The following is a 22,837-nucleotide window of genomic DNA, read 5'->3' as shown; positions in this document are numbered from 1 at the left end:
CTTTTATGAACTGGTACAGAAGTGAGAAGAACCGGGAAAACACTGAATGCAATGATTATAATATTGTCAGCAAAAGCAAATTTGAAAGACTTAAGAACTGTGATCAGTGCAATGACATATTACAATGGGAAGACTGATCATGTAGCTTATACTTTCTATCCCTTGGCAGAAAGGTGTTGGAAAATAAGTGCAGACATATATTCTCAGACATAAACACTGTATGGATTTGTTTTGTTTGACTAGATAGTTATTACAAAGGAGGGATTTTATTTTTAATGATTGAGTGGATAGTGATAGTGATGCAAAAAAGAAAAGAAAAGAGTATTGAAACTTTTAAAAATACAAATAAGTTAGCAGAAGGATATTCAGATGGGTATACACATAAGCAGGGCAATGATGGCATACCATGTTAAATTTAATATATAATTAAAATAAAAGTGCATATATTTGACAGTCACAATTTTATATGTAATACCTTTTATTTTCCTTATTATATATGGAAATGTTCATATAAGTTAATGCTTGTCAAGTTAATATTTTAAGAAAAGAATACTTTTTTTAAGACAGGATCTCTTCAACTCACTTAGACACTGGAAATGTAGTGGCCACTCATATTCTCATCCCAGACAATTCCTAAGTATAGATGATAGAAAGGCAGATAGATAGATAGATAGATAGACAGACAAATGGATAAGAGATAGAGAGAAAGAGACAGACACAGAGAGAAGGAGATAGAAACAGAGACAGACAGAAAGGGGGAGAGAGAAAGGAAGATGACAGAGACAGAGAAAGAGAGAGAGACAGAGAGGGAGGGAGGGAGAGAGAAAGAGAGAAAGAGACAGAGAGACAGAAAGAAAGGAAGAGGGAGAGAAAAAGATACAGAGATAAGAGGGAGAGAGAAAGGGAGAGGGAGGGAAAGAGAAAGAGACGGAGATACAGGGACAGACAGACATAGACAGACATAAACAGAGACAGACAGAGAGATAGAGAAAGAGAGAGGGAGAGAGAAAAAGGGAGAGGGAAAGAGAAAAAGAGAGGGAAGAAGCAAGGAAGGGAGACAGACAGACAGAAAGAAATAGAGAAACAGAGACAGAGAGTGTTCTGGGTGTTGTCTGCATAAAAATTATAATTGAATCCACATGGAACCATTGAGATCAGCAAGGGAAAGAATCTAGAGAGAAAAGAAGGCACAGAGATAAAGCCTCAGGAAATGTCTACCACTCAAGTATAGGAATCTGTCTTATCTAATAGTGAAATCGGAAGGGAAGGGGATAGGAGATGTGAGCGGGGATGATAAAATGGAGGGCAGTGGTCAGAAGCAAAATAGAATTTTGAGGAGGGACAGGATAAAAAGAAAGAAGGATAAACAGAAGAAAACAGAGTGGCGGGAAATATATAGTTAGTAATCATAACTGAATATGAATGGGATGAACTCACCCATAAAAAGGAAGTGGATAGCAGAATGGATTAGAAATTAGAGGGAGGGGAAAATTAGAGAAATTAGAACAACAATATATTGTTTACAAGAGACACACTTGAAATAGAATGACAAAGATGAGTTGAAATAAAGGACTGGAGCAGAATCTATTATGCCTCAACTGAAGTAAAAAAGAGAGGGCTAACAATCATGATCTCAGATGAAGCAAAAGCAAAAATAGATGATAAAATAGATAAGTAGAGAAACTATATTACAAAAAAAGTTACCGTAGACAATGAAGGAATGTAAAAAAAAAAAATAAGGGCAAATTTCTCTGATAAAGGCCTCATTTATCATATATAAGTCAAAATAAGTCAAATTTGTAAAAATAAAAGCTATTGCCCAATTGATAAATGATCAAAGGATAAGGCAGTCTTCAGGAAAAAAAATCAAAACTATCTATTGTCATTTGAAAAAAATGCACTATATCACTATTGATTAGAGAAATGCAATTTAAAACAACTCTGAGGTACCATCTGTAATGGGAATGTAGATTTGGAAGATCTTCCCTGCTCCTAGGCTAAAGTGCACCTGAAACATGGGGTGGGAGGCTTGTTTTTCAGTAAATACTTTTTGATTGGCCAGTGGGTCAATAAGGTTGTTACATTCTCTGAGCCAGGAGAAGGCTATATAAGCCCTGATGTGAGGCTTTGTTTTTGGGGGCTCACTTTGAGAAGTGTTCTGTGATTTGATCTGTATTCTGGGAAGCCGTTGTCCAGGGCCCCCCCGGCTTTGAAAAACCCAGATGTGGAAACCCAGATGTTGACTGGGTATGGATGTAATGGTTGGACAGTTTGGAAATCTGTCTACTTGATCTGTTTCTGTCTTGATAATTCTGCCTGTATACTTTGAAGTTTGGGGTGCTGACCTTTTCCCCTGAACAAGGTAAACGATGTATGTCTGACTGATTAAAGTAAGCTTGTTAACCCATTTTGAGTTGCTTTCCTTTAACAAAGAAGATCCAAGAACCTGTGGTGGAAGCAACCCTGAGGACGCTTGGGGTGCTTGCTGCTACACCATCTCACTCCTAACAGAAATCACAAATGCTAGAAGGAATGAGGGGAAATACATAGACTAATAACTGCTGGTGGACTCATGAACTGATCAAATAATTTTGGAGAACAATTTGGAATTATTCCCCAAAGGTTATAAAACTATGCATATCTTTTTAACCCAGAAATACCACTACTAGGTTCTGTACCCCAATGAGATAAATAAGAAAAGGATCTACAAAAATATTGATGGCAGCTCTTTTTGTGGTTACAAAAAATTGGAAATTGAGGGGATGCTCATCAATCGGGGGAGGACTGAACTAGTTGTGACAAATGATTTTGGTGAAGTACTATTGTGCTATAAGATGACAAGGAGGGTGCTTTCAGAAACAAAACAAACATGGCAACACCTTTACGAGCTGACGTAAAGTGAAATGAGAAGAACCAGGAGATCATTGTGTGTAGTAACAGCAATGTTGTAATGATGACCAAATGGTTTGACTTGAAATGGTAGACTTGGCTACTCTGATCAATACAGTGATCCAAGAAAATGACAAAGGGGTCATGATGAAAAAGTACTATTGAACTCCAAAGAGAGAAACTGGCAAATTCTGAGTGCAAATTAAAGTGTAATTTTCTTGCTTTCTTTATTTTTCCTGCTTTTTTGTGATATGGCTGATGTGGAAATGTTTCGTATGATTTCACATGTGAAATTGAAAAAAAGAAAAAGAAATGTCCATACTTAGTAAGAAGGTGGTAAGGTTTGATTTAATGAACGGGAAGGCTGAATGTCTAACAAAGAAGACTGAAAAAGATTCGTAGATGTTATGGAAGCTTAGAAAATCAATGACATGTGTAAAGAAGGGGGTGTTCAAAAGTCCAGAGCTAGAGTGAAGATGAGGACTGAAAAAAAGGTGATTGGATTTTTGTTTGACTATGTGTATATGTTTCAAGGGTTTTATTTGTTTTCACTAGGAGTATAGTGTGAGGTAAAAAAAAAATAAATGCTTTGTTGAAGAAAGTGAAGCTTAAATAGCTTATTGATAACCTTGCAGACAACAGTTTTATTAAAGTACTGACATTGGGAGTCAAAAGTGAGTGGAAGGTGAGATAATTGAGGGAATTATTAACCTTAGGCTCTTTTAGAGTTTGGAAGTTTTGCAGGTAGTGATATGGAGAATATCATTAGAGAAAAGAGAGACTGAAGCATGAAGTCCAATTAGGAACTGGTCTTAGAGGTTATGGTTAAGAATCTGAGATGGTTTGTCGGTTTAAAATCTCAGGAAATGGGAAGAGAGTGGTATCATCAACAGTTATAGAAGAGTTAGGAGGAGACTCATGTTTGGAGTGTTAGGGGTAGGAGACAGTGGTAAGAGATTTAGGGCCTGAGTCTGAGTCAAGTCTACAAGGATGTGGTGAATTTTAAAACTGTTTGCATAGTTTTAATGAGTCATTGATAATTCTATAACATATGCAGCCTTAGTATATTTACATGCGTTTGCAGTTGTTTGGTGACAAGGAACAGCTCCTTAATAAAGCATTCAAGACAAATGCTCTGAAACTATTGGAAAAGCCATTCATAAGCAAGTGGGTAATTTTGAAATTAATCAAATGGGCTGGTTGCTACTCTTATGTGCTGCCCATGTTGAGTAATAGCTTACAAGTAGAACAGTCGGTTCTGCCATATATTTCCATCTCTAACTCCAGTGATCTGCAATATACACAAAAGCTATTAGGCCAAATGATCAATGCTTTAGTACTCTCATATAGACAAGCCAGAAATAAACTGTTACCAAGGAACCCTCATTAGGACAATTATACAATCCAAGGATGTTTGAAGACAGAAATTAATAAGATTAGAATAACTGGCTTTAAATTTCATTCCCTCCTTCATTCATTCATTCAACAAATATTATTGAATGCTTACTAGCTATAAGGCCCTGTAGCTTTTTATTTTCTGGGTGTTTTCTAATTTATGAAAATAAAGAAACAATGAGATTGTTGTACTCAGGGAAAAGCTCTGGTTTTTCAGGCCTAGACTTTTCTAGGCCAAGAAGCTGTCTATTCCCTAGCCATTCTCCCCCTTCCTGGTGCTCCCGGCCCTTTGTCTGGAATTTCTAATATCTGGAAACTTCTATATTTGGAATGTTGCAAAGCTGGAAATACCGCGCCCTTGCTAAATGGTGGTGGCAGCTCCTTGCTTGTGACCTCAGGGGTAGGGAACCAATCAGATCCACCTGAGTGAGACTCATTACCTCTCTGTAAAAAACTTAAGCAATCCTGGAACACAGAGTGAGAGGCATCTAGAGTTCAAGACCATCATGGGTTCCCTCTTCTGACCAGGTTTGCCATATAGGCTCCCTGGTAACATACCTGGTTTCTAATCATGAGACTGTAGCTTTAAAGATGGAGGGGACTTCAAAGGCCATCTCCAACCAACTCACTCTATAGATGGGGAAAGGGAGACCAGGAAACTTAAGTGATTTGCCCAAGATCACATACATAGTAAATCTTATAGGTAGAATTTAAATCCAAGTCCTTTGATTCCACAGACAGTGTGCTTTCCATTGTACTATACTGCCTCCACTGCCCTTCCCAGTCCCACTTTGGAAATGTCAGTCTTGAAGCTAGTATGGGATTGGAAGTCTGCTCTTGCTTTGGAGGTTTTACTTCTGACCCATATTGGTATGGGAGGGGTTGGAATGCTGTGCCCACCTCCCCTCCTCTCGAGTCAGAATTTCTTCAGGTAAATTACTCTACCTTCCCTCCCTCTTTAAACCACACCTATGATTTCATTGGTATAGATAGCTGCCAGTGAGAAAACTCCCTTTATCTATGAAGACTGATCTGCGGCTTTCCTATAAACTTGCCAAATGAAAGGGCTTATTATTTCAAGCATTTCCCTGATGTAGCTTCTTTCATTCCACTCACAACTTGATGGATAGTCAGGGGTGGCTTTATATAAAATAAAACTAAACTGCTCCCAAAATCTGTTTGGTCTTGACTTTTCTCACATAGCTTTTTGGTCACTAAAGAACATATAAGTCCTGGCCACATGGAGTCTGGGTATGTTGGATTTGGTGATTTCTGAAGTCCATGTGAATGACTTTACACTTCCCTACTGACCAGATATATTTCCTTACTGGGAGGGGGAGAAGGAAACACGTTCCAGAGAAGCTAAGTGCCTCTGAAGGCTTGCTACATATCCTTGCTTTGTCAGGACAAAGTAAGCTTCCTTTTGTTAAATGTTCAACAACTTGGGTCTCTTCTTATCCCAGCATCATACTTGAACTACAAATGTTCTGGCATTAGAAACAAGCCTCTAATGACTCTATTGAGTAAACTATATATTAATAACCCTGCCCATCTCCTGTGTCTCATTAAGAGGAGCTTGTTGCCCAACTCACTGAAAATGTTATGTCCAGTCTTGGTCCCTTGAGAAAAAGTGAGAAATATCTTTTTTTTCTCCTCTCCTCTTAGGCACTTAGCACAGTGCATGGCACATAATTAATGCTATCTAGAAACTTTTCCCCTTTCCTCTCAACAGAGAGGTGAGGTCTTATGGGTGAAGAATGCAGAATAGAGTCGAATTTTGAGTTTTGTTGAAGCATTTCTTTGTTTATAAGGAAGGATTCAGGGGCAGGGTAGAGAGTATATTAAGACATTATTTTCACTTTCAAAAGATACAAATAAATATTATTTGTTGGAAAAAGAATTAGATAGCTTACATTTACTTAGCATTTGCAAAATATTTTCAATATGCATGGCCCTCTTTGATCCTTGCTATAACTTTGCAGGTAGAAGTGTATTATTTTCTCAAGTTTACAAATGAGGTAACTGAGTCTCAGAGAAATGCAATGACTTGACAGAGATCACACACCTGGTAATATTCACACAGTGGTAGGCATTCAAACAGTTTTGACTCAGTCTTTTCTCACTTACAGGCCTTTGACCTAATCCAATGGAAAAGTCACTTAAGTAACATTCAGAATTATGGTAATGCATGCTGCTCCAAGATATTGCTTCTCTTCTATTCCTTGAATACTTTTATGGAGAAATGGAAATGGTCATATAAACCATGTGGTCTAACCCTTCATTTTACAGATGAGGAAATTGAGACCCAAGAAGGCTAAGGACTTGACTGGATCAGGTAAGGTTCAACATAACCTTGAACTTGAGTTGTCCCAGGTCACACTGATTTGGAAAGTAACAAGCCCAGTGAGTTATTTCTTTGTAAGTACTTGTGGTTGCATTTTTCCTATCTAGGGGCCCATCTAGCAGTAGCAGTAGCTCCAGAAGACACAAGTCACCTACTAAGGCAGTCTTATCTCAAACCCCATTGCCCTTTCTCAAAGCCATTGCATCTAACCACTAAATAATTATTTATCCTGTAGAGCAAATGTCTGACACTGGAAAAAGTAGTACATAAAAGTCACAGAGTCAGAAAAGCCATCCAGGCTCTGACTTAAAGTTGCTATTGACTGAACTTGCCGTGTGATGGAGCATGCTGACTGTCCCACTGTGACAGGTCCTTCCCGAGACAGAGGCAGGCCCCCAGCTTGCAGGTGTAAGGTTGACCTATAAAACTGAATGGGAGCTGACAGAAGGGATCTGGGCAAACTGACATGGAATTGCTGTCAAGAAAACGGTGACGTGTGAGGGGCCAAATTACCAGGAGCACATCTGTCATGGATGATGGTCCCAGAACTGACAGAGCAACATGAACTTCACTGGATATCAGTGGAGTTGTCTTTTGTATTAGCTATTTAGAAGGGACATATTTTTAGGAGACTCCATCTTCTTCCCAAAAGTTTTAACTTGATATTCACATCAATTTGGCATGCTGATCATTTATTATGGGAGACAAAAACTGAAAAAAAATTCAAGTCCCTCTTGGAAAATGGGGATGAGGAGTCATTTTTAAAACCACAATAATGCTTCTTTACAAACTTGTCCTGCCATTTTTATTTTTGCCTTCAAGTCTTTAGGAATCTTTCCTTCATGTCTAGGATGGTCTCCCCCCATCCCTTATCCCCAACCCTTATATTTTGGTGGTTGAAATCATTCCTTCCTTCAAGGCTCAGCTCAGGAGTAATCTGCTTAATTACATCATTCCCTTATACCCAGCTATAAGTAGCTTCTCCTTTCTTCTTGAATAAATGAATCAAGAAATTATTAAGTGTCTACTATATACCAGGCACTATATTTGGTACTAAAAGTACAAAGAAATAAATGGAATAGTCGCTGCCCTTAGAGAGTTTATATTCTATTTTAATCCTGTATGCAATACTGTTAGGATATCTATGCATGTCTATTGAATTTCTAAACATATGTATATATGCATATATCTTCATATATAGATATATAAATCAATAAACATTTATTAAGTGCCTACTATGTGCTAAGTTCTGAGGATACAAAAGGAAGGAAAAGACAGTCCCTGACCTCCAGGACCTCACAGTCCAATGAGTAAGACAACAAAGAAGTAGGTACAAACAAGGAATATACAGGATAAATAAGTAATAATTAACAGCTGAAAGACACTAGAATAAAGTAAGGTTGGGAAAGACTTCCTGTAAAATATGGTATCTTAAAGTTGGGACTTAAAGGAAGCCAGGGAAGAATGGAAGCACTGAAGTGTGGGAGAGCAATGCAGGCTTCTGGGACAATCAGAGAAAATGCCCAGAGTAAGAGATGGAACAGCAAGGAAACAGGTATCATTGGTTCAAATAGTATGTTGTAGGGAGTAAGGTATTAGAAGACTGGAAAGGTAGGAGGGGGTTATGTTTTTTTTTAAAATGTTTATTTATTTATTTTTAGTTTTCAGCATTCGTTTCCACAAGATTTTGAGTTACAAATTTTCTCCCCATCTCTCCCCTACCCCCCACCCCAAGAGAGTTAACCTACTGAATAAAACCCTTCCCCCAATCTGCTTTCTCTTATATCCTCCCCCAAACCCCCTAACTTTCTTGTAGGGCAAGATGGATTTCTATACCCCAGTGACTGTATATCTTATTTCCTGGCTGCATGTAAAAAACAAAACGAAACTTTTTTTAAACATTTGTTTTTAAAACTTTTGAGTTCCAGATTCTTTCCCTCCTTCCCTCCTCACCCACCCCCACTGGGAAGACAAGTAACTCAATATAGGTTGTACATGTGTAGTTACACAAAACATTTCCATAGTAGGTGTATTGTGAAAGACTAACTATATTTCCCTCCATCCTATCCTGCCCCCCACTTATTCTATTTTCTACTTTGACCTGTCCCTTTTCAAAAGTGTTTGCTTCTAACTACCCTCTCTCCCATCTGAAGAGAGGGTTATGTTATGAAAGGCTTTGAAAGCTAAAGAGAAGATTTTGTATTTTCTCCTGGAGTTGATAGGAGCTGCTGGAATTGAGTGTGTGTGTGTGTGTGGGGGGGGGTAATATGGTTAGACTTCTGCTTTGGGAAAATGACTTTGGTGGTTGAATGGAGGATGGATTGGGGTGCTGAGAGACTTGAGTCAGGCAGACCCACTATCAGGTTCTTGCAATAACCCAGGCATGAGGTGCTGAAGTGGTGGCAAAGTCAGAGAAAAGAATGGAATATATTGGAGAGAAATTGCAAAGGTGAAAGAAAGATTACAAGGCCTTGAAAATAGATTGGGGAGGTGGGGTAAGAGATAGTGAGGAATTGAGTGCCTGAGGAACCAAGAGGATGGTGGTGCCCCAGTCAAAGTAGGGAAGTTTGGAAGGGGGATTTAGGGAAAAGATAATGAATTCCATCTTGGATTGTAAAGTTTACAACATCTAATATATATCTAGTTCAAGATGCTGAAAGGCAGTTGGAGATGTGAACTTGGAGACTGGCAGAGAGTTTGGGGCAGGATAGGTAGATTTGAGAATCATAAACATAGATATGGCTGATGAGATCACCAAGTGAAGAAGTATAGAGAAGAAAAGAGAAAAGGGCCCAAGACAGAGCCTTGTGTAACACTTGGAACCTTGTGGAACACATGAAGAATGATTTGGAAAAGGATCTAGCAAAGAAGACATAGAAGGAGCTATCAGGAGAGGAGAGGGGGACAATAAGAATTGGGTCCCGAACACCTAGAAATCATTAATGATATGGGGCAGCTAATTGGAGCAGTGAACAGAGTACTGGCCCTGGAGTCAGGAGGACCTGAGTTCAAATCCAGCCTTAGACATTTGACACTTACTAGCTGTGTGACCTTGGGCAAGTCACTTAACGCCAATTACCTCGTCTCCCCCCTCCAAAAAAAAGAAATAATTAATAATAGTAATATTTATATAGTGTCTACTTTGTGTCTGGCACTATGCTAAATTCTTTACACATATTATCTCATTTGATCCTTAAAACAACCTTAGGAGGTAGTAGTTGAATTCTATAGTTATTCATCTTATTCTCCATTCCCCATCTGGTGTATAAACTCTTTGAGGACAGGGGCTATGTTTTGTTTCATCATTGTGTAGCAGGGTTTGGGAGATGAATTTCTGTGGGCTGAGAGTTTTAAAAGCCTCTCTATGTGTTTCTGGGAAATGTAGGACAATGTAGTGTTTCTTTCCATCCTGAGTGTATGGGAGACAGAATGAGTGGTTGGAGTTTGAGATTTTTGCTTTTCTTTTTGGATAGATTCTGAGTAGGATTCAAGTGGAGTTAGTTGAGTGAGAGGGAATGGAAGCTGGATTCAGGGATCAGAGGTTGAAAAGTTGAGGCAGTTTGGCTCCGGGGCTACTGCCTATGCTTGTCAAGGCTCTGAAGTGGGCTACAGTGGGGACAGACTGAGGCCCACTGAACATTTCTCACTAGGATATATGAGAAACATGATGGCATATTTTAACTCCCCTTGTCTTTTTTCTTTTGCCCATGACAGTAAATGTGTATTCCAAAGTTTCTTTTTTTAAGTTTGTTCATAATTCATTATTTAATCTATACTTTAAAGCCAGTTTACTCTAGACAGAGAATTGTGATCAGTCAGAACTACCTTCCTTTGTATATTTCATTATTTCTGAACAGAGGAGTTATAAAAAGAGAGAGGAACTGACTAATATTGCTATACATTAAAAAGAGAAGTCAGAAGCCTCTGTTTAAATGCTTCAGGCTTCTACCCCGGCTGAAGCCTCCAAGAAAATGAGAATCTTATTGATACTGATTTTTTTTTTCATGTTGCATGAAAATGTCCCAAAGCATGGTAACAGTGGATCTGTTTTTGTTTTATTTTGTTTATTTTTTTCTCCTCTTCTCTTAAGTTAAAGTGAGCTTAGCTGTCATTGACATTTGGGAGCAGATTCTGCTGTCAGGTCACGTTTCCTCATTCATTGTTTCATCTCTCTTCTCACGCATTCAAAGGAAAAAGTTCTCTGAAGGAGGTGAAGTTAAGGACAAAGCTTAGGGAGTAGGACATGGTGTAGTATAAATTGCCCAAGAGACAGGATGGAAGAGCAGATATAGAGCCAGTGTTTGTATAAGTATGACTTAGAATAAGATCTCGACTCTGGCATCTTCTAACCAAGTGACCCTGGAAACATCACTTAACTTCTCAGCATTCCAGCAAACTCTCAAATACAGAAGCTTGCACAACAGTCACTGATCTGCAGTAGTTGAAGGATTTTCTTCACTAGGAGAGCCCTAAATCAATGGAATTATAGGTCAAGATATTTGATCTCCCAACGTACCTGCTTCATTCATTATAAGAATAGCTTTGCTGTTTCATGAGCAGGTACCATTATCATTACTCCAAGGTTGGGAATAATGATAGAGTCTATGAAGTAGAAGGACATTATGAAATTTGGTTAAAAAACAGGCTAACAAATGCCTGGTGGTACCAGTAAGAGAAGGGCAGTTGTGTGGTACAGTGGATAGGGTACTAGGCCTTGAGTCAGGAAGACTCATCTTCCTGAGTTCAAATCTGGCTTGAGACATTTACTAATTGTATGACCCTGGGCGGGTCACTTAACCATGTTTGCCTCATCTGTAAAATGAGTTGGAGAAGGAAATGGAAAACCACTCCAGTATCTTTGCTAAGAAAACCCAAAATGGGGTTGAAAAACAACTGAACAAAAACAACCAATAATAGGGGAGCTGCTTCCTTCCTTTGCAAGGCCCATCCATTAGTTTAGTGTTATAAAAGTAGATTAGGGGTGAGGAGAGATATAGCTCACGTACACCGTGGAGGGACCTAGGGATTACTGGATGGATTATATAATTATAGGCTCATAGATTTAAACCTGGAAAGGATCTTAAAGGCATCGTGTCCAACCTCCTCATTTTACCAAAGAAGAAAATGAGGTTTAAGAGGGGCCAATGATCTACCCATTTGGCTAGTATTTTTTCTTTTTTAAATTTATTTTTGGTTTTCAACATTCACTTACATAAATTTAAATTTTTCTCCCCCCTCTTCCCCTTCCCTCCCCAAGAAGGCATGCAATCTGATAAAGGTTCTACATATACATTCCTATTAAACATATTTTCACATTAGTCATGTTGTATAGAAGAATTATAATGAATGGTAGAAACCATGACATTTGTCTAGTTTTTGAGACAAGAAATGAATCAAGTTCTCTCAACTCCAAGCCTAGTACTCTATTTACCATACCACTTAACTGTCTTTGATACTTTTTAAAAATTTAATATTTTATTTTCCCCCAATTACAAGTAAAAACAGTTTAACATTCTTTTTCCAAATTTTGAATTCTAAGTTCTTTCCCTTTCTCCTCTCCTTTTCTCTCCATTGAGAAGGCAAGCAATTTGAGAAAAGTTATACACATGCAGTCATGCAAAACATATTTCCATGTAAGTCATGCTGTTAAAGAAAACAAATTAACCTAAGAAAAAAATGTTTAAAGGATGCTTCTTTCTGCATTTAGACTCCTGTCTTTAATATTTCTAAGGTATGTTTCTGCCTTATATTTGTTGACTGATAAATAGACTGTTATGACTTGGTGATGATGAATATATATGGCAGTATCTTTCTTGGTTCAGCTCCAACACTACGAGCTGTTCACTGCACCAATACAGGAATGATGATATGAGTAGAGGCACAGAGGCAAGAGAAATAAGGAAGTGATTGAAAGTAGAGAATATACTAGCTTGCCTTGAACACAGAATATAGGAAGGGGAGTAGATGAGCTAAAATAGCACAGGTAGATTTAGAGAGCCTTGAATGCCAGGGTCAAGATTTTACACTTGCATCCATGGGAAATCCTTGAAGATATTCAAGCAGAATACTTAATGTTCAGAACATTTAATTATAAAGATTAATTGGTCAATGGTATGAAGAATATGTTCAGAAGTGGTATAAATACCAAATAGAATCTAGGGAAATAATTAGGGAGCTATTATATTAATGTAGGCAAGAAGGCCAAAACTAGTGGTATTGCATAGAAATAATTGATAAAATTCTTTTAATACACTATTTTAATATTACCCCTCTTCTCAAAAAAAAACAATAAAAATTTCCATGTTTAGTGTACAAAATCTACCTTGTTTCATACTATTCCCCTCCAAATATTGTATATTCTAGGCCAGAGTAGGGAACCTGTGGCCTCAAGGCCACATGTGGCCATCTAGGTCCTCAAGTGTGGCCCTTTGACCTGTGAGGTTTTCACAGAAGTTTGGATTCAGTCAAAGGGCCGAATTTGAGGACACTAGAGGGCCACAGGTAGCCTTGAGGCTGCAGGTTCCCCACCCCTATAGGCAAACTAACACCTTTGATCCCATCACTCATTATTTTCCTTGAGAGTTTGGCTCAAGCTACATAAAACCTTTCCTCATTAGCCACGCTCCAACTGCTAAGTGTTCTTTGGCTCCCCATTCCACAGAGAAATTTTTATTTTTTAAATTATTTTTTACATTCATATACATATTGTCTTCCTGTGTGGAATACAATGCAATCTCTATCAGAGCAGGAATTTTCACTTTTCTCTTTTAGCCCCCAATTCCTGCCACATATTGGTACTTATTAAGTGTTTGTTGATAGATTGATGATGGCTTATACCTGAAATGGATTTCCTCCTGGCTCTACCTGTTAAAGTGTTTCTGTTCCTTCAGGATATAACTTAGATGGCACCTATTCAAAAAAACCCCTTTTCTTGGTGCATACTGGTGAGAGTGACTTAACCTCTCAGGGGCCCCAGGCAGCTCTTTAAGACTACATATTATAGAATAGTCTCCAATAGATTGGCTTAGTTGCCATTTCCTTACTGGCATCTCCTCAAAGTGTGGTCAGAGGCTTCATGGGCATCTTAGTCCCTGGGATCCAAGAGGTCAAAACTACATTTGCATGTAAGACATGTTAATTTCCAATATACTAAATATATATAAATATAATTTCCATAAACAAAGACTCTTTGGGAGCTCCTCAATAATTTTTAAGAATGCAAAAGAGTGATGGGATTAAAAAAAGTTTAAAACTGTTACTACACCAATGAAATTATGGGTCAAAACAACAACAAATCATCAAATTTAATTATCTTTATTCTTGACCTTCACTATCATTAGATTGTAAGCTTTTTGAGGGCAGGGACTATCTCTTGCTATATCCCCAGTGTTTATCAAATGCCTGGCACATAGTAGGAGCTTAATAAATATTGATTGATTGATTTCATACTGTCGACCATTTCTAAATCTTGCCATTATCTCTTTCCTTGACTGCCACAATGTGGACCTCCCTTGCCTCACCTATCACCTCTCTAATTATTTTTTATTGGTCACTCAAGTTCTTCTCTCCTCAAAACTTTCACATTAGTGTTACATTCACACTTATTACATTCTCCTAATACTCAGTTATTTGTGTAAGGATCTTCCCCCACTCACTGCCCCAAACAAATTATAAACTCCTTCAGAGCGGATTCTGTTTTATATCTAGTATATAATAAATCTTAATTTATTAAATGAAGGGAACTAGTTACTGCGTTTAGAAGAAGCAGAATTTTTATCCGACTTTTTCAAGCCCAATTCTCTATTCTATTACTATTTTAAAAGATTAAGAGATATTGTGTGGTTCTCTACATTTCCACAGGTTGAAATCTTTTCCATCCATCAGTGTATGATAGCTCAAGTATCAGTAGGGGAAGGAGAAGGAGAGAAATGGAACAAGCATTTATATAGTTCCTATCATGTGGCAGGCCCTGTGTTAAGGACTTTATAGATTTAGTCCTTACAACAACTCTGTGAGTTAGGTTCTATTATTATCCCCATTTTACAGTTGAACACATGAAGGTAAACAAATTATATGACTTTTCCAGGGTCATACAGCTAGTAAGTGTCTAAAGTGGGATTTGAACTCAGGTCTTCCTAATTCTAGGCCCAGAAGTCTGTCCACTGTACCACCTTGCTGCCTCCCATAGTTTAGTTTTGACCCTGAGTGACCAGACTAAAGAAATGAAAATAAAACATTTCTTTTTGAGAGGGGCAATATGAGAATGTTGAATCATAAATTTAGGTCTTACAACATTGCTCACATACATTATCTTCTCCCTACTCATACAGCCTCCATCCAAGTTCAGGCCCTCATCTCCTTGAAGCAGACCATTGAAGAGGCCTCAAAGAAGAGATGAGAAATCAATCTTTCTTCCTCCTTTGCAAAGGTGAAAGACTTTGAGAATGGAATGTTTCCTATATTGTCAAAACTTAGTTGATATGTTAAGTTTTTATGAATTTCTTTTTTTCTCTTTCTATTTTATTCTTTTAAAAATTATATATGGTTCATTAGATAGGAAAGAGAAAAGGATATATTCAGAAATGAAGATTGTTTTAAAATGTATGAGTACTTTTTTAATTAAAAAGGGAACAGGAGAACTGAGGAACAGGAACCAGGAGACAGGAAAAGATTGTAGATATATGTAACAGGGTATAATTTATGGAGGAAGATCAAGGAGGAAATAGAGAGGGAACCAACCAAGGGTGTGATTTGAGGCATTAACCTTAGCAAGAAATGTCTTCATCTGAGACAGCAGGGAAAGAGGATAGGACAGTGATGACAAGGAGAGCCTTAAAGAAATGCAGGGCAGGAGTTGCAGGAATTTTAGTAGAATATCCTCAATCTCAGTAAAGTAATCATAATAATAATAACAATAATGATGGTAATGATAATAATAGCAACAACAATTAGCATTTACATAACACCTACTATGTGCCAGTACTAAGTACTTAAAGTAGGTCACTTTGTTAAGAGTGAGGGAGGAGGGAATGGCTTGAGGAAAGAAAAGTTCTGAATAGCTGTCAGCTGTGGAAGGCAATGTAATTAGGTCACTTCTGTCTATTCTGCATGTATCTTGTATGCATCTATTCAATTATTTTATTTCCCATTAGAATGTAAACCCAAGGGGGTGGCCAGGTAGCACAGCGAGTTAAGAGCATCAGCTCCACTGTTGGGATGACTTGTGGATTGAATCCAGGCTCAGACACTTAGCACCCATCCAGAAACACCTGGCCATGTAACCTTGAGCAAGTTACTTAACCCCAATTGCTTTAAAAAAAAAAAAAAGAGAATGTAAACCCAAGGAGCTTTTTTTTGTCATTTTTTTTTGTATCACCAAAATTTAGCACAATGCCTGATACCTAGTAGGTTCTTCATAAATGTGTATACATTGATTGGATCTGTTAGAAATGGAAAAGGGGGGTGGGGGAGGCTTGGTTGCTCAGTGAGCAGAATACTGGCCCTGGAGTCAGAAGGACCTGAGTTCGGATCCAGCCTCAGACACTTAACACACACACACACACACACACACACACACACACACACAAACTTACTGTGTGACCTTGGGGAAGTCACTTAACCCCAACTGCCCTCCAAAAAGCAAAAAGGAAAAAAAAAGATATGGATAAAAGCACTATCATGTAGTAGGGAAGAGTCCGTTTGAGATTAGACAGCATGAATTTATAGAAAAATTAGTCAACATGAGATTCCTGAACTCTTTCCTTTTTTTTTTTTGGCCTTTTTTTTTTTAAGCAATCAGGGTTAAGTAACTTGTTCAAGGTTACATGACCAGTTATATTTGGGTGTGGTGCTAAGTACCTGAGCCCGGATTTGATACCCAGGTCATCCCAACACTGGGGCTGGTGCTCTTACTCACTGAGCCACCTGGCCGCCCCTCCTAAACTCTTTCCAACAGTGCTGGGACACTAGGAAGTACAATCAGAGAAAGTAAAGGAGATGAATTGAATAGTGAATATGGTATCATGACAAGCAGGATTGGTTTGAAAATTAAGGACCTAGAATTAGAAAGGTCTGCTCTAAGGGGCAGCCAGGTGGCTCAGCAAGTAAGAACACTGGCGCCAGTGTCAGGATGACCTGGGGATTGAATCTGGGCTCAGATACTTAGCACCACACCCAGAAATAACTGGCTGTGTAACCTTGAGCAAGTTACTTAACCCCAATTGCTTTAAAAAAAAAAAAAAAGAAAGGTCTGCTCTAGCCAGTCATTGACATTTTAAATCCTCCTAAGAAATTTTGACTTTAAACACCATTCAAGTTTATCACTCACTGAATGAAGGGATGCTGTAGAATCCAAGTTGCTGTTTGTTCTTTCATTTTTCTGTCATGCCCAACTCTTTGTGACCCTATTTGGGGGTTTTCTTGGCAAAGATATTGGAGTAGTTTGTTGTTGCTTCTGCAGCTCATTTTACAGATGAGGAACAGAGGCAAATAGAGTTAAGTGACTTGTCCAGGGTCACACAGCTAATAAGTGTCTGAATCCTCCTGATTTCAGGCCCAACATTCACTCCATTGTAACACCTAGCTGCACTGTAGAATCTATGTTAGTTCACTCAAAGGTCCTGGGACACAGACCCTACTACAATAACTTCACAATCAGAGGGCCCAGAGAATTTGCCTTTATTCTTGTTGTGGTGAGGTCAGCCCCGCTAATATTTAATCCTGCTGGGATGCCAGATATTAGATTATCATTACACTCACATGAAAGACAATTAACAATTAGCCTTTCAAGTTTGGAAACTGGAAAAGATCTTCAAGATTTTTAAGATCTTGGGGTCTAGACATGAAAAGAGCTTTAAATTTCACCTTATTCAACATATTTCCCTCATTCAGATAAGAAAACTGAGGCTCAGAAAGAGAAATTCATAGCATCACAGATTTAGAGCTTAGGAATGGATATTGGAGGCCTTCTTGTATAACTGCCTAATTTTACAGACAAGGAAACTAAAGTCCAGGTGGGGTTTAGAGACTCCTTCAATGGCATACAGATAATAAGCTTTAAAGGTAGGATTTGAACCCAGGTTCTCTGACTTCAAATTTAATGCTTTCTCCTGTACTCCCTAATCAAAAGCAAATGCTTAGTAACTGTTTAACAGAAGTAAGGTAGACTATGAGGCTGCTGGGGCTACAAAATGTCTAATCTCAAGGAATTTGTATTTTATTGCTGAGACACAGCATTTAATCAAGTCCATAAATGGGAGATAATTTGAAGAAGGTGAGAATACTAATCACTGGTTGGATCAACAAAGGCCTCCTGTAGATGATGGCACTTGAGATGAGACTTGAAGGAAGCTAAGAGTTCTGAGAGGTGGTTTTGAGTAGAAGGCAGCCTGGGGAAATACAGAGAGAGGTGATGGAATGCTGACTTTGGAAATGAGAGGAAATATCTTGTAAAAGGTCAGAGTACATAGTCACAGAGTGAAGAGCACAAAGGCCCCAGGTCTCCTTATTCTTAATCTAGTTTCTTCTGTTTCTGGATCAATTCATGAATTTCCTTTTTGTCCTTCCCTGCTTCCAACAGTCTCAATTCAAACAGACTGCAAAAGGAAAGGTGTGCATGTGTGTGTGTATGTGTGTGTGTGTGTGTGTGTCCATGCGCGTGCCCATGTGTGTGTGTGTGCGTGTATGTGTGATTGTTTTATAGGATCTCTGAGATATTAGGAACTTCAAAGGTCATCTAGTCTAATCTATCCCTGAACAGGAGTCCCCTTGACATCTTCCCTGATAAATGATCATTCATCCTCCTCTCAAAGACTCCAGAAAAGGGGTAAACAGCACCTTCCAATGTAGACAATTCTGCTTTGGGATAGCTTCCATTGTAATATTCTACCCCTCCCAACTTAAAACCGTCTGTAACCTCCTCTCATTACTCCTGATTCTCTCCCTGTCTGTAACTTTCTCTCATTGCTCCTAACTCTCTCTCTTCTCTATTTTGTGTGTCTGTCTCTCTCCTTTGTTGAATCATTATGCATGTTCCACCTGTGCGTATGGTCCAAGGCTCTGTGCTTGGGTTCTCTCCTCTCTGTCTCGGTCTTGGTCTGTTTCTCTCTCTTTTTGCCTCTCTCTATTTCTTTCTGTTTCTGTCTGTCTCTCTGTGTCTCTGTTTCTCTCTTTGTTTCCCTTTCTCTGTCTCTCTCTTTCTGTCCATCTCTCTCCCTCTCTCTGTGTCTTTTTCTCTCTGTGTCTGTCTCTGCCTGTCTTTGCCTCTGTCTTTGTGTCTACCTGTCTCCCTCAGTGGCACAGTAAATAGAATATTTGGTTTGGAGTCAGGAAAACTGACTTCAAATCAGTAAGCACTTAATAATAATAGCTAAAAATTCATATAGCACCTACTATGTGGCAGGCCCTGTGCAAAACACTTTACAATTATTCTCTTATTTGATCCTCACAACAACTCTGGGAGGTAGGTGCTATTGTTATCCACATTTTACACATAAGGAAACTGAGGCAAACAGAGGTTAACTGACTTGCATTGGGTCACTGCTAGTAAATTATCTTGAGTTAGATTTGAATCTAGATCCTCCCGGTCTCCAGGCCTAGGGCTCCATCTATTGTGCCACCTAACTGCTCATTCTCTCTGATATATCCCTTCCAGTTCTAAAAGCATTACACTACTATTTGAGATTCTATGCAGTAATATAGCATAATAGCTAAAGGGAAGGCCTTGGAGTCAGGAAAACTTGAGATCAGATCAGTAATCCCTTAATAAATGCTTGTGGAAAGCTTGCTATTAAAAGGAGGTTGTAGGGGCGGCTAGGTGGCACAGTGAGTAAAGCACCCACCCTGGAGTCTGGAGGACCTGAGTTTGGTTCCTGGCCTAAGACACTTAACACCCACACAAAAATACTAGCCGTGTAACCTTGGGCAAATTACTTAACCCCAATTGCCCTCCAAAAGGCAAAAAAAAAAAAAAAAAAAGGAGGTTGTGCTCTGTCTAAATCTACACCACCATCTTCTTTGTGCATATGTATATCAGCAATTCACATGTACTTTTACAAAGTGTTTTCCTCACAAGTTTTGAAGTAGGGCATCAGTACACCCATTTTAGTTTATCCACATAAACTCTTCTATTTGACTTTTAACTCCCTCCACAGTCTGTGCCTAATTCCTGTCTCAATGGACTGGACACTCCCATGGACTTTGATCTAATCAAGCTGGCTTTTGCTTTCTTCCTCACACACAACATTCCATCTCTGGTCTGTGTCTTTGCACTGGCCACCTTCCATGCCTGTTTTTTTTTAATCCATGTTTTTTTTATCCCTGCCCTACAGAATGCTTTCCTTCAAGATGCTGCACAGGTACCACCTTCTATATAAAATCTTTCCTGCCTGACCCCAAATGCTAGGTAGAACTTATCTTACTTATTCTCATTTATGTTTATTCTGTTTATTAAAATGTAGGTTCCTTGAGAGTAAGAATTATTACATTCTTTGTACTTGTACCCCTGATAGCCAGCATAACTCCTGGCACACAGTAGGTATTGGGGCTTGGTGCTGCTATGTGGTATAGTGGATAGAGCAGTGAGCTTGAGGTCAGGAAGACCTAAGATCAAATCTGGCCTTAGACATTTACTAGCAGTGTGACGCTGGGCAAATTTTAACCCTGCTTGCCTTAGTTTTGTTTATTTTATTTTTCAAATGCTTTATTAACTTCTGGTTTACATCATTCATTTCCGCCAGATTTTGAGTTACAATTTTTCCCCTGTTTTTCCCCTACCCATTGCCCCAAAATAGCAGTCCCACAGGATATCCCCTCCTCCAGTCTCCTCTCTCCCATATCGACTCCCATACCCCCTTCGACTTTTCCAGTAGGGCATGGTGGATCTCTATGCCCCAGTGCCTGTATATTTTATTTCCCAATTACATGAAAAGTAGTATTAATAATAGTATATATATTAAACATTTGATTTTAAAACTTTGAATTCCAGATTCATTCCCTTCTTCCCTTGTCACCCACCCTTACTGGTAAGATAAGCAATTCAGTATAGGTTGTGCATGTGTAGCTATGCAAAACATTACCATAGTAGATATATTGTAAAAGACTGACTATATTTCCCTCCCTCCTATCCCACCTCCCACTTGTTCTATTCTCTACTTTGATCCTGTCCCTTTTCAAAAGTGGATGCTTCCAATTTCCCAGCCTGCCCTCCCTTCCATCATTCCCCCTCTCATCCCTTTCCCCCCTACTCTCCTGTAGGGTGAGATACCCTATTTAGTGTGTATGTCATTCCCTCCCTGAGCCAAATTCAACGAGAATAAGATTGTGCCTTTTTGCCTTCCTATTCTTCCCCTACGTTGTAACCCTTTTCCCTTGCCTCTTCTATATGAGATAGTTTACCCCATTCTGTCTCTCCCTATCTCCTCTCCTTATATTCCTCTCTCACCTCTTAATTTCACCTTTTATTCAACTGGTCCTGTGCCCTCTATCGATGTATACCTCTAAACATATATACACACATTCACATATGTATTCATATGCCCATATATGCTCCTATATAGACATATATATATATATTTCTATTCACTTCAACTATTTTCATATTGAGAAAAGTTTCATCAATTACAATTATCATTTTTCCATGTAGGAATGTTAATAGTTCGACTTTGAGAAGTTCCTTATGATTTCTTTTACCTGTTTACCTTCTCATGCTTCTCTTGCTTCTTGTATCTGAATGTCAAATTTTCTATTCAACTGTGTTTTTTTCATCAAGAATACTTGAAAGTCCTCTATTCCATTGAATGACCATATTTTCCCCTGAAACATGAAACTCAGTTTTGCTGGGTAGGTGATTCTTGGTTTTAATCCCAGCTCCTTTGACCTTCAGAATATGATATTCCAAGCCCTTTGATTGCTCAGTGTAGAAGCTGCCAGATCCTGGGTTATCCTGATTGTGTTTCCACAGTATTTAAATTGCTCCTTCCTGGCTGCTTGTAATATTCTCTCCTTGATCTGGGAATTTTGGAAACTGGCTATAATAGTCCTAGGAGTTTTCTTTTTGGGGTCTTTCTTAGGAGGTGATCAGTGGGTTCTTTCAACCTCTATTTTGCCCTCTGGTTCTAAAACATCAGGGCAGTTTTCCTTGAGAATTTCTTGGAGGATAATTTCTAGGTTCTTTCTTTGATCATGGCTTTCAGGTAGTCCAATAATTTTTAAATTATCTCTCCTGGATCTATTTTCCAGGATAGTGGTTTTTCCAATGAGATATTTCACATTGCCTCCTATTCTTTCATTTTTTTGGATCTGTTTAACAGCATCTTGATTTCTCATAAAGTCATAAGCTTCCATTTGCTCCAATCTAATTTGAAGGAATGATTCTCCTCAGTGAGCTTTTGAGATTCTTTTTCCATCTGGCAAATTCGGCTTTTTAAGGCATTCTTCTCCTCATTGCCTTTTTGAGCCTCTTTTGCCATTTGAGTCAGTCTGTTTTTTAAGGTATTATTTTCTTTAGTCAGGCTGTTGCCTCTCATTTCATAATTTTCTTGCATCATTCTCATTTCTCTTCCCAATTTTTGCTCCACTTCTCTTATTTGCTTCTTAAGGTCCTCTATTGCCTGTAACCAGCCCTATTTTTCTTTGAAGCTTTTGGTGCAGGAGTTATGACTTCACTGTCTTCCTCCTGTTCCATGCTTTGATCTTTTTTGTCACCAAAATAGAACTGTAAAGTTGGGGTGCTCTGTTTATTTTGCTTCCTTTGCCTGCTCAAGTTGCCACTCAGTCACTTGACCACTGGACTTTTTGCCACAGTAGGACTCTGCCACCAGACAGGTGAGCTTTGTCCCAAACACTGGGATTTTCTCAGCTGCCAAAGTTATTAATTGGGTGCCCTCTCTGAAGCCTCCATATGCTCTGGCAAGCTGGTTTCACACCCCAGGACCTCCACCCTAGACCACAATCTAGATCCAAGCAGGTTAAAGCAAGAGTGTTACTCCTCAGACTGGTTGCTTGGTCCCCCTACACTCTGCAGGCCATGAGCTGAAGCTTCCACTTGGGGACAGCTGCATGGCCTTGCTGCCTCAGTGGCTTCTTTCCCCAGAGGCAAAGGCCGACTGCACCCCCAACTACTGGATCCCAAAGTCCACACTGTACTGACCTCTCACTTTGTCCTTCACATCTATGTATTGATAATTCTGGAAACCACCAGAGCTGCTGGTT

General features: G+C 38.9%; 3 long non-coding RNA genes across 3 annotated transcripts in view; 2 read left to right on the top strand and 1 right to left on the bottom strand.

Moving 5' to 3' along the window:
- LOC138148134 (uncharacterized) overlaps positions 1–22,837 on the bottom strand; it is a 411,090-nt gene that overhangs the window by 2,759 nt on the left and 385,494 nt on the right. The gene's annotated exons all lie outside the window — the stretch shown is intronic.
- The window catches only part of LOC138148135 (uncharacterized), a 273,099-nt gene that overhangs the window by 47,336 nt on the left and 202,926 nt on the right, over positions 1–22,837 (top strand). The gene's annotated exons all lie outside the window — the stretch shown is intronic.
- On the top strand, positions 6,423–15,917 carry LOC138148133 (uncharacterized). The gene is made up of 3 exons (XR_011164978.1): positions 6,423–6,619; positions 14,959–15,056; positions 15,781–15,917. It is a non-coding gene; the product is annotated as an uncharacterized lncRNA (long non-coding RNA).

This window comes from Petaurus breviceps, unplaced genomic scaffold, assembly GCF_028583685.1.
Source record: "Petaurus breviceps papuanus isolate PSGF00001 unplaced genomic scaffold, PetGlider_PUasm1.0 90822, whole genome shotgun sequence".
NCBI lineage: Eukaryota > Metazoa > Chordata > Mammalia > Diprotodontia > Petauridae > Petaurus > Petaurus breviceps.
This window is presented reverse-complemented; position numbering and strand designations above follow the sequence as displayed.